This window comes from Leptonychotes weddellii, chromosome 15, assembly GCF_054177405.1.
Source record: "Leptonychotes weddellii isolate Sample4059 chromosome 15, ASM5417740v2, whole genome shotgun sequence".
NCBI lineage: Eukaryota > Metazoa > Chordata > Mammalia > Carnivora > Phocidae > Leptonychotes > Leptonychotes weddellii.
This window is the reverse complement of record NC_138383.1, coordinates 42,478,540-42,490,867: the sequence shown is the minus strand read 5'-3', so window position 1 is coordinate 42,490,867 and position 12,328 is coordinate 42,478,540. Positions and strand designations below refer to the sequence as shown.

The 12,328-nt window shown below is 46.3% G+C and overlaps 1 long non-coding RNA gene across 1 annotated transcript in view; it reads right to left on the bottom strand.

Moving 5' to 3' along the window:
• Positions 1-6: 6 nt before the first annotated feature.
• The window catches only part of LOC145717412 (uncharacterized), a 23,431-nt gene continuing 11,109 nt past the window's right edge, over positions 7-12,328 (bottom strand). The window contains exons 2-3 of the long non-coding RNA XR_014140606.1: positions 3,070-3,160; positions 7-1,681 (exon numbers count right to left, since the gene is read on the bottom strand). This is a non-coding gene — a long non-coding RNA (uncharacterized LOC145717412). The remainder of the gene's footprint in view (positions 1,682-3,069; positions 3,161-12,328) is intronic.

Genomic DNA, 12,328 nt, shown 5'->3' with positions numbered 1-12,328 from the left:
AGGTATCCACGAAATGGACAGCCACTGCCAGGGTCCATCAGCCCCCTTTCAGCACAGGTGGCCCCAGCCCTGCCCGGACACCTCCCCTTGGATTGCAAGGCCCCATTCCAGGCCACAGCCCAGATGCCCAAAACCCTGATGACACGGGGGGAAGGTGCTGCCAGCTGTCAGGAGGCCACCAGTCTGCCCTTCCCACAGATGGCCATGGTTACAAGTGGTATCTAGCTTCGACCTCTGTGTTCAGAGCTGGGAGGGGGGACAGTCGGCAGGGTGGGACACAAAGGCCAGTCCCTGAACTCTACAGCTGGGCAGGAGACAGTCCAGATGTCCTGGCCGCACCCCTCTTCTGCTTGCCAGCTTCTGGAACCTTCTGTCAGCAGCTAGAGGAAAGTCTGAGCTCCCCAGCCTCCTTCACAAAGCCCCCATCATCAATTTGATCCCAGGCTTCCTGAAATGCTTCTCATAATAATAATTTAAAAAAAATGATCCAACATTTGCTTAACAGTTTAGGATCCACAGCATGCTGCCACGTGAACTGCCTCCGTTGATTTGCATTGCAACACAGTGATTGTTCACACTGAACAGGGAAACTGAGGTTCAGAAAGCTGAGGGGACCTTCCAGTGCCAGGCCTGGCAGGAGGAACTGGGCTCCTTGACTCCCAGGCCTGTGTCACCCCTTCAACCCGTCCCCCCAAGGTTCTGTGCGCTTTAGGGTGTCCCGAGGGTCTCTCCACTCCCCTGCCTGGGACACACTTGCCATTCTCACCCAGGTCCAGGTTGGCTTTCCCCATCCTTCCCTGTCTTCCCCCTTGCTTCTCAAAGTTAGAAAAGGCCTCCTGTGTACCAAACAAGCATGGGGTTGGATGCAGGGGCTACACGTAACAAACGGGGTCCCTGCCCCCAAGGAGCTCAAACCAGGAGACAGAGAGCTGCCCCTCTGCGGGGCCAGGGCTGGGACAGAAGCCTAGGGAACTGTGGGACACAGAGCACAGATTGTAGAGGGACATGGAGATGCCCTACCTGCATGACAATGGGAACCATAAAGGATTTGCAGTGGGTGGCATGCGATCAGATCTGTGTCCCCGAACTGTCACTTGGCCTACTTTGTCTCCTGGAGGAGACCGCTTACAGTTCTGGATAGCCACGTCTCTTGAGCACCTTTGGGGATTTAACTAGTCCTCCACCCCGTCCCCTAGTGACAGAGCTCAAGAGCATATCGTGAACGTTTTGCTGTCACATGCAGTGCTGTGATGAACGTTCCTGTTCTTTTTATTTTATTTTATTTATTTTTTTGACAGAGAGAGACACAGTGAGAGAGGGGACACAAGCAGGGGGAGTGGGAGAGGGAGAAGCAGGCTTCCCGCAAAGCAGGGAGCCCGATGTAGGACTCGATCCCAGGACCCTGGGATCATGACCTGAGCCGAAAGCAGACACTTAACAACTGAGCCACCCAGGCGCCCCGAACGTTCCTGTTCTGACACCACTTCCCACCTGGATCATCTGGCCTCGGGATGTCCTGACCAACACGGCGGCTCATCACACATTTTGATCTTTGCCAACTGCAGCTACATATGTTGAACGACGCTTCTTGTGGTCTACACGGCATTTCCAGTTCGCTCCAGGGTTTTGAGGTTATCCATCTGCCTTGTTGACACACACAGGGTTGTTTTGTTTTGTTTTCCTTTTAAAGGGGAAGATTTAAAGCCTCCTAAATATCCAGTTATAAATAGATAGTTGATGATTATATAACTAAACATAACCCAGGGTTATTTAGGCGAAGCTGTTGTTGATTGCTGGGCACCCAGAGGCCTGTCCCTTGGACTGAGTCCATTACTGATTAGGATCCAAGCTCTTAATGGGGCGCCGGGGTGGCTCAGTCGGTGAAACATCCGACTCTTGATTTTGGCTCAGGTCATGATCTCAGGGTCATGAGATTGAGTCCCACGTCCCGGCTCTGCACTGGGCATGGAGCCTACTTGAGATTCTCTCTCTCCCTCTCTGCCCCTCATACACACACACACACACACACACACACACCACATTTGGAATTTCTTTCTCTCTCAAAAAAGAAAAGAAAAGAAAAAATAAAAAGAAATAAAAAGAATCCAAGCGGGGGCGCATGGGTGGCTCACTTGGTTAAGTGTCTGTCTTTGGCTCAGGTCACGATATCAGGGTCCTGGGATCGAGCCCCACAGCGGGCTCCTTATTCAGCGAGGAGTCTGCTTGTCCCTCTCCCTCTGCCCCTCACCCCCACTTGTGATTTCTCTCTCTCTCTCAAATAAATAAATAAAAATCTTAAAAAAAAAAAAAAAGAATCCAAGCTGCTGCTGATTTTCTCATATGAGAGATAGGAGGGGAATGTGGCACCTGCCAGAGGCCAGCCACTGGCCCTCGCCTGCAGCAGACGGAGCCCGGCCCCAGGGGCTCCCCCGGCCCCCCATCAGCACATCTGGGAGCAACTCCTGAGGCCCCTGCTGTGTGGGCGGTGGGCAGGGAAGGACCCGCAAGGAGCAGCACTTCCCGCGGACCTCAGGAGAAGAGAAGACCAGCTGAGAAGGGACAGGGGCGCCCCAGGCGGAGGGAAGAAACCCACAAAGATCGGGAGGCCCCTGCCACTTTCCAGTTGGAGAGGTTTCTGGCATATGAATGAATGACCTCATGCCAATACAGGGTTATGAAAGCTGAGGCATATTTTTAAAATTTACAAGGGATGCCTTGAACAACAAAGAAGTCATTCGGTCTAAATGGGAGGCCCCCGGTAATGGGCCTGTGATAGGTCCTGTATGAATCCGATGGGGCTGCCATGACAAAGGACCACAGAAAGGGGGTGGGGATTAAACAACGGAACTTAATTTTCTGACAACTCTGCAGGCTAGAAGTCCAAGATCAAGGTATCAGGGGAGTTGGTTTCTTCTGAGGCCTCTCTCCTTGACCTGTAGATGGCCGCCTTCTCCCCAGGTCCTCACGCGGCTGCCCCCATGAGTGTCTGTGTCCCAGTCTCCTCTTCTCATAAGGACACCAGTCATTGGATTAGAGCTCACCCCAATGACTCCATTTTACCTTACTTACCTATTTAAAGGCTCTGTCTCTGGGGCACCTGGCTGGCTCAGTTGGAAGAGCACGCAACTCTTGGTCTCGAGGTCATGAGTTCGAGCCCCACCTTGGGTGTAGAGATTACTTAAGTAAATAAACTTAAAAAAAAAAAAAAAGTAAAAAGGTCATTAGAGTTCAAAAAAAAAGATTGAAAATTATTTAAAAAAAACATAAAAATAAAAAAGTTTCCATCTCCAAATAGAGTCACATTCTGAGACCCTGGGGGTTAAGACATCAACATATGAATTTTGAGGGAACACGATTCAGCTCATAAGAGGCTCCATGTGGATAACTAGCATGTGAAGGTGAAGAGGGTGAGGAAAGAAGCTTGCAGGGGCTGGAAGGAGCTAGAAAGGCCCTGGCTATCAGGCTAAGAAAGCTAGACTCTGTCCCCTAAAAATAAAACTGGGAACCAGAGAGTGGTTTTCAGTAAAGCATTTGGCAGTTGGCGTGGAAGATCAGAAGGGGAGAGAAGCTGGGGGCCAGTGTGTGGGGGGTAGGAAGACGGGCAGGAGGCACCCGGAGATTTGTTAACCCTCGCAACGCCCTGACATGAGAATCAACCCTTCCCCCATTGTACAGATGAGGGAACTGAGGCTTGGAGGGGTTAAATGGGTTCCTCAGCCTTCTCATCCGTTCCTTCACTGAAGCTTCAGCAGCTGAAACAGTCCGGCCTGGGGTGGCCCAACAGACATCTCCTGCGTGTAATGAAAGAGTAGAGAAGCCAAAATTCAAATATTAAGAGATAGGAAGGTGTGCTGCAAAGGCAGGGTCAAGCAGGATGTACAGGCTGGGGAGCATCGATTGACGTGGGGGGGGCAGCAGGAGAGGAAGAAGGAGGCTTACTGGGGATAGTGGTGATCACTGGGGCTTCTGGGAGCCCCACAAGCACCTTTCTGGAGGTTCACGTTGGCTGGCAGGAGTCTTGGGCTTCTGGCAGCTGACCCACCCTCACGCATCATCATCCCCCCCAATCAGATCCTAGACATGGCTTCAGACCCCACGCCCCACTCCCCTGCAGCACCCCCTTTCCGACTCCCATGCCGCCTACCCAGGTCTGGAGCATCCAGGCAGTCAGCCAAGGAGCTGAGAGTTGTAGCCAGCTGGCCCCTGAGAAGCAAACTTCCCATCACAGACTCTGCCCAGCTGAACCCACGTCCCCCAGGGCCTTGCAGCTGGAGGTAGGCAGACAGCCAGACCGAGCAGAGCCGGGGGCTGGCTGCGGTCCAGACCTCTGCGTATAGACTTCCCTGGCCAGGTGGCCTAAACCTTCCTTCAGCTGGACCAGCCCAGCAAGGTTGTGGGGGACGCTGGGTAGCACCCAGGCTTTGGCATCAAACAGGCCTCAGTTCAAATGCGGGTTCCACCCAGCTCCCTGGGCCAAGTCACTCCCCTCACTCAAGCTCAGTTTCCCGGCAGTAAAACTGAAGATACTAATTGTTCCTGTGCAGGGTTATTGCAGAGAGCCGAACATGCTGTTGGTGCTCAATAAATGCTAGCTGTTAATCGGCCTTGGAAGCAAGCCTGGGGGCTCACCTCGCTGCGCCCACATCTCCCCAGGTGCCATCCTCCCCTGCTTTTGGACAATGAGTCTAGAGGCAAAAGGGCAGGAGTTCTCCGCCCTGATCAGACAACCCAGGCCGCTCCATCCCAACTGATGTCCCCGCACTAGAGAGAAGGAACGCTGTCAGCTGAGAGGCCTGAGCAGATCCTGGAGCGATCCACAGAGCCCAGGCCACAGGCCACCCACAGTGGCCACTGGGAACAGATGACTGGCTGAGAAGCCCCCTCCCTCCCTGCCTCTCACCAATCCACCCTCCACCCCAGCCAGCCCAGGGTATATAAAGAATGGAAATCAAAATTTAGTTCTTCCCAGGACCAGGGAGACTGCTGGGCTGCTAGAAATGTGCAGGACGATCAGTAGATATGCTTCTTCCTATTCCTGTGCAAAATACAAGAAACCGTGGACATCAGCGACTGTTAAAGAACAAAAATTCAACTAAGTATATTGAAATATCTAACTGGCTTTATTCAACAATTCCCTCATAACAAATAGAAGGGTAGTCCAAGGAGTTGCACAAAATGGAAGGCTTTTTATAGGTGGTAATGGGTGGGACAGGATGTTATTAGCAAAAGATTGTTTCAGGCAAGATCACCTTCTCTTAGGGGAAGGCAGGGTTTTTTTTTTTTAATTAATTAATTAATTAATTAATTTGACAGAGAGAGACACAGCGAGAGAGGGAATACAAGCAGGGGAAGTGGGAGAGAGAGAAGCAGGCTTCCCACCGAGCAGGGAGCCTGATTTGGGGCTCGATCCGAGGACCCTGGGATCACGACCTGAGCCGAAGGCAGATGCTTAATGACTGAGCCACCCAGGCACCCCAGGCAGGGGATCTTCTCAAGCAGATTACCTCACTAGTGCTGACCAGAAAATTCCAGACGGATTGGTTTAAAATTCTACTCTTGGGAAAGGCGGAAACTGCAATTAGGTTAGGTATTCTTGGTGGGGCCTAACACAGTGACGCCATTTCGGCTCTGTGGTTTCTTTTTAACAATATACAAAAGAGACTCTGAAAGGTAAAGAAAAGAAAACAGTCTGGGAACCTCGGAACCCAAGGAATGACACAGAGGTGCATGTTCTGGGTTTTCCTTTTGTCTCATTGTCACAGACTGGGGGGCTGGAGGAGCGGGTGATCTAGAAATGGCAGTGGGTGCAAGCAAAAAAAAAAAAAAGACCCCCCAAAACCCTGTCTCTCTAGCCAAAGCCCCAGGAAAGGTACAGCCTGGCAAGACAGAAAACGTTTAAATTCTTTTTTTTTTTTTAAGAGTTTATGTATTTATTTAAGAGAGAGAGTGAAAGAGAGCACAACACGGGGAAGGGGCAGAGGGAGAAGCAGACTCCCTGCTGAGCAGGGAGCCCACCACGGGACTCAGTCCCGGGATTCTGAGATCATGACTTGAGCCGAAGGCAGACACTTAACCAACTGAACCCCCAGGCACCTCAAGAAAGGAAACTTTTAGACAATAAATACTACAGCCAGACAACACAGAAAAGATGCAGCCCCACCCCCCACTTACACCAGCAGTGGCTGGGTGGGGACCCCAGACATCCTACCTCACCTGGTTGGTGTCAGAGAAGGCCAAGTAGGGAGGCTTGATTTTCCTCCCAGCGAGGAACAAGTGCTCCCCCTAACCACAAAGTGTTAGTAGAGGCCACATGGGGAGCCAAACCTCTGACCCACCAAGCAGTCACAGGGAACCCCTGCTGGGGTGTCAATGAAGCAGAAAGAGAAACCTGGACTTCTACCTTCAGCTGGTATACTGAGGCAGTGGCCCTCTTTCCCTGCCAGAGGGGTGTCAGAGAAAGCTAGCTAAGATAGGTTTAAATAGGACCCAGTGTCTCATAACATAATCAGAAAATTTCCAGGTTTCATTTGAAAATCACTCATCATACTGATGCAGACTGGCTGGGTCTAGGGACCCAGAGGGGGTCTGCAGGACCAGCCAAGAGGGTCCTTGGCTTTGCACAGGCTAGAAATCGAACATAAGCCAAGAGAAAATGAGAACAGAGTCTATTAAAGTTGTAGAGAGAGTGTAGATACAGACAGAGCATCTGGGAGACTCAGAAAGGACAGAAGAGTGAGTCTTTCTATTGAGGATGTCTGGGGCACGTGTCCTCTCAGTCAGTAATCCGGGAACAAAGATAAGTTTTTAGGTGTTCTCCATAAGCCACCTCTTGATGAGTCCGTTGTCTTGGAAAACCTTCATGACAACTTTGCCTGGGAACTCATTTGATGTTATCTATTGTGCTGTAAGTCTCCAAAGAAATCATTAATTCCTTGACCTTTACAAGGAGGACATACATTATCTGTTCTGTAAGGCCTCTATAAGGTGGGGGTGCAGGTCCTAGCGAGAATAGGAGCAGGAAAAGGAGCAAAATTAAAAACAACTTTTTTTTTTTTAATGGGGTCCCTTCAGTTTCTCTGTCTCAATACCAAGAGCCAGGAAGATCTCACGGTGAATGAAAAGACCAATCAGTAGAGACCAACAGCAAAATGACAGAGATAGTAGAACGACTCAACAAAGATTTTAAAGCAGCCATGACAAAATGCTTCAACAAGCAATTACAAACACACTTGAAACAAATGAAAACATAGAAAGCTTCACCAAAATAAGCAAATAAATAAATAAAGCTATAAAGAAGAATCAGATGGAAATCTTAGAACTGAAAAATACAATAACTGAAATATAAAGCTCAGTGGATGGGCTCCACAGCAGAATGGAGCGGACAGAGGAGAGAACCAGTGAACTGGAAAATAAAACAACAGAAACTACCCAATCTGACAACTCAAAGGGAAAAAAAAGATGGGGGAAAAAAATGAACAGAATCAGGGACCTGTGTAACTGTAACAAAGGTCTAATGTTTGTGTCACAGGAGTCCTAGGAGAGGAGAAAGAAGGAAGGGCAGTAAAGGTACTCAAAGAAATAATGGCTGAAAACTTCCCAAACTGGACAAGAAACAGAAACCTACAGATTAAAGAAGATGAGCAAACCCCAAACAAGATAAACCCCCCAAAAAATTCAAGGCAAGACACTTCATCATTAAACTTCTGAAAACTAAGGAAAAAGAAAAATATTTAAAGCAGTCAGAGAAAAACAACACATATCTATAGGGAAAAACAATTCAAATGGCAGCAAATTTCTCTTCAAAAGCCATGCAGGCAGAAGGAGGCAGCATAGTATTTTTCAGGAAGGAAAAGATCTCCAGGCCCATGTGGTTTCCCTAGAGAATTCTACCACCAAAAAAAAAAAAGAAAGAAAGAGAGAGAGAGAGAATTCTACCACACACTTTTAAAGAAGAATTAACACGAATTTTATACAACGTCTCCCAGAAAAATGGAAGGAGGAGGAACCATTTCCCAGTTCATTTATAAAGCTAGTCGTGCTTGGAATGCCTGAGTGGCTCAGTCGGTTAAGCGTCTGCCTTCAGCTCAGGTCATGATCCCAGGGTCCTGGGATGAGCAGGGAGCCTGCTTCTCCCTCTGCCTGCCACTCCCCCTGCTTGTGCTCTCTCTCTCTCTGAAAAATAAATAAAATCTTAAAAATAAAATAAAGCTAGTAATGTTCTATACCAAAACCAAAAACAGTTCTAAAAAAATAAGTATCCAGACCAATATGCCTCATGAACAGATGCAAAATCCATTAACAAAATATTAGCAAATACAATTCATCAATATATAAAAAGAATTATTCACCATAACAAAGTGGAATTTATTCTAGGGATGAAAGATCAGTTCAGTATTGGAAAACCAATCAATATAATCCATCATATGAACAGTCATATAATCATATTAATTGGTGCAGAAAAAAGCATTTGACAAAATTCAACACCCAGTGAAAGTCTGGGTTAAAAAAAAAAAAAAGCTCTCAGAAAAATAGGCATGCAGGGACAATCCCTCCACTTGATAAAGAGTATCTACAAAAATCCTACAGCTAAAATGATACATAATGGTAAAAGATTGAATGCTTTCCCCCTAAGATCAAAAACTAGGCAAGAATGTCTGCTCTCACTACTCTCACTCAACATAGTACTGGAAGTTCTAGCCAGTGCAACAAGGCAAGAAAAGGAAATTTAAAGGCATACAGTTAGGAAAAGACAAAATAAACCTGTCCCTATTTGCAGATGATATGATTGTATATGTAGAAAATCCCAAGGGATCCACCAAAAAAAAAAAGCCAAAACCTCCAAGAAGGAATAAGTGAGTCCAGCAAGGTCAAAGGATATAAGAAAAACATACAAAAATCAATTCTATTTCTATAGAATTAGCAATGAACACATGAAAATTAAAAATACAATATTTTTACAGTATTTAAATATTTACAATCACTTAAAAAAGTACTTAAGTGTAAATCTAACAAACCACATGCAGGATTTGTATGCTGAAAACTACACAACTCCAACAAAAGAAATCAAAGATCTAAATAAATGGAGAGACACACCATGTTTGTGGATTGGAAGACTCAACATAGTAAAGATGTTGATCAGTTCTCCCCAGATTAACATCTAAGTTTAATGCAATTCCTATAAAAATCCCAGCAAGACATTTTTGTACGTACAGATAAGATTATTCTAAAATTCATATGGAAAGGCAGAGGGATTGCAATAGTAAAAACAATTTTTGAAAAGGAAAAAATAAAGATAAATTAGTTTACCCAATTTTATTTATTTTTTTAATATTTTATTTATTTATTTGAAAGAGAGACAGCAAGAGCGAGAGATGGAACAAGCAGGGGGAGTGGGAGAGGGAGAAGCAGACTCCCAGCTGAGCAGGGAGCCCAATGCAAGGCTTGATCCCAGAAACCTGAGACCATGACCTGAGCCAAAGGCAGACGCTTAATGACTGAGCGACCCAGGCGCCCAGTTTACCCAATTTTAAGACTTACTGTATAGCCACAGAAATCAAGACTGTGTTGTATGGGCAGAGAAACAGACATAGAGATCAATAGAACAAACTAGAAATCCCAGAAATAGACCCACACAAACCCAACTGATTTTTCATAAAGTGATAAAAATAATACAATGGAGGAAAGATAGTCTTTTCAATAAATGATGCTGGTGCAATCGGATATCTATAGGCAAAAAAAAAAAAAAAAAAAGAACTTTAAGTTCAACATCACACCTGATACAAAAATTAACTCAAAATGTATCATCAACCTAAATGTAAAATTATAAAACTTCTAGAAAAAAAATAGGAGAAAATCTTTGGGACCCAGAACCAGGCAAAATGTTGTGAGACATGACACCAAAAGCATTATCCATAAAAGGAAAATTTGATAAATTCAATTTAATCAAAGTGTAAAGTGTTCATTCTATGAAAGACTGACTCTGTTAAGAGGATGAAAAGACCAGTGACTGAGTTGGGAGAAGATATTTGCAAGTCACATATCTGACAAAGGACTATCATCTAGAATAGATGAGGATTTCTCAAAACTTGGCAGTGAATTGGGGGCGCCTGGGTGGCTCAGTTGGTTAAGCGACTGCCTTCGGCTCAGGTCATGATCCCGGAGTCCCTGGATCGAGTCCCACATCGGGCTCCCTGCTCGGCGGGGAGTCTGCTTCTCCCTCTGACCCTCCCCCCTCTCATGTGCTCTCTCTCATTCTCTCTCACACAAATAAATAAATAAAATCTTTAAAAAAAAACCCAAAAAACTTGGCAGTGAAAAAGCGAACCACCCAATTACAACATGGGCAAAAGACACGAACAAACATTTCACTGGAAAGGACAGACAGATGGCAAAGAAGCACATGAAAAGATCAACATTATTAATCACCAGGGAAATACAATTTAAAATCCCAATGAGATATGGTTATATATCTATCAGAATGGTTAAGATAAAAGGTAATGGTGATATCAAATGCTGGCAAGGATGTGGAGAAACTGGATCACTCACATGTTTGCTTTGCTGGTAGGAATGTAAAATGATACAGCCGTTCTGGAAACCAGTTTGAGCTTCTTAAAAAACTAAACATGCAACTACCATATGACCCCAGCAACTGTGTTCCTGGGCTTTTATCCTGGAGAAATAAAGAATTATGTTCTGGGCACCTGGGTAGCTCAGTCGGTTAAGCATCTGACTCTTGATTTCAGCTCAGGTCATGATCTCAGGGTCATGAGCTTGAGTCCTGCGTAGGGCTCTGAGCTCCAGCAGGGAGATTCTCTCTCTCCCTCTTCCTCTGCCCCTCTCCCCGCTTGTGCTCTCTCTCTCTAAAATAAATAAATCTTTAAAAAAAAAATCATGTTCACCCAAAGACCTGTACACAGATGTTTATAGCAGCTCTACTCATAATAACCCCAAACTGGAAACAACTCAGATGGCCTTCAACAGCCAAATGATTACATGAAGTGGTAGACCCAGGCCACAGAATACTACTTATCCCTAAAAGGGAATGAAATATTGATACATGAAATGACCCAGATGGATGTTACACGTTGAATGAAAAAAGCCAACTCCAACAGGTGATGTGTTGTATGATTCCATTTATATGACATTCTTGAAGTGACAAAATTACAGAAACAAAGAACACTTGGTGGTTGCCCAGGGGCTTAAGGAGACAGTGGGGGAGGAAGGAAGTGGGTGTCACTACAAGAGGGCAACAGGAGGGATCCCGCAATGGTGGAAATGCCCTGCATCTTGACTGCATCCATGTCAATATCCTGGTTGTGATATTGAACTATAATCTGACAAGATGTTATCATTGGGGGAAACTAGGTACAAAAATACATGAGAGCTCTCTGTATTATTTCATACAACTGCCTGTGAATCTACAATTATCTCAAAATAAAAAATCTAACTTAAAAATAAAATAAATAAATAAAATAAAATACAAATTTTAAATAAAGGTGTCCTGCTTAAAATTTCTCCAACAGCTTTATGTTGCCCTCAGGATAGTCTGAACGTCTTGCTGTCCACGGCTGCCACAGCCCTACGTGGCCTGCCCAAACCACAGTTTTCTCCCTGCCATCCCCTCCTCCACTCCCCTCGCTCACTCCACTCCAGGCACCCACGCCTCCTCCATGCCTCTCAACCACAGCAAGCTCAGTCCAGGCCTCCGAGAGGCTCCCTCACCCTGGAATGCCACTCCCCTCCTCTGTCTTGGCCACTCTTCCTCATCCTTCAAGTCCCTGCTTAGATTTCCCTCACGTTCCTCAACCTCCAGATGGAGTGGGTCCATTTCTCTCCCAGCACGCAGCCCCTTGGGGGCCACACACTAGACTTTACCTTCTCACACCACTTGTGATGATTCGGAGCCTGCATGTAGGGCTGGCCACAGTGTCCATGTTGGTGTGACACCAGGACAATGTCCCAGAAGGAGCCACTGTATATTGGGGTGCCTTCATTTGGGGCACCAGACCATGCGCTGAATTAGTCAGTAAGCCAGATTAACCCCAGGCTGACTCTCCCGCAGCACCACTGGGGGTGTGAGCTGGTACAACCACTGTGGAGAGTGTGGTTCCCAAAGCTAAACACCTGCTACCTGTGGTCCAGCCTCCACACCAGGGCAAATATCCAAGGAGAGCAAGGGCTTGTGTCCACAGGAGACCGAGACACAGAAATTCACAGCAGCGTTATTCGTGATAACCCAAGCTGGAAACAACCCAAAGACCCACCAACAGGAGAACAGGTCAATAAATTAGGACATATTCATGCAGTGAAATACTATAAAGCAGCAGGT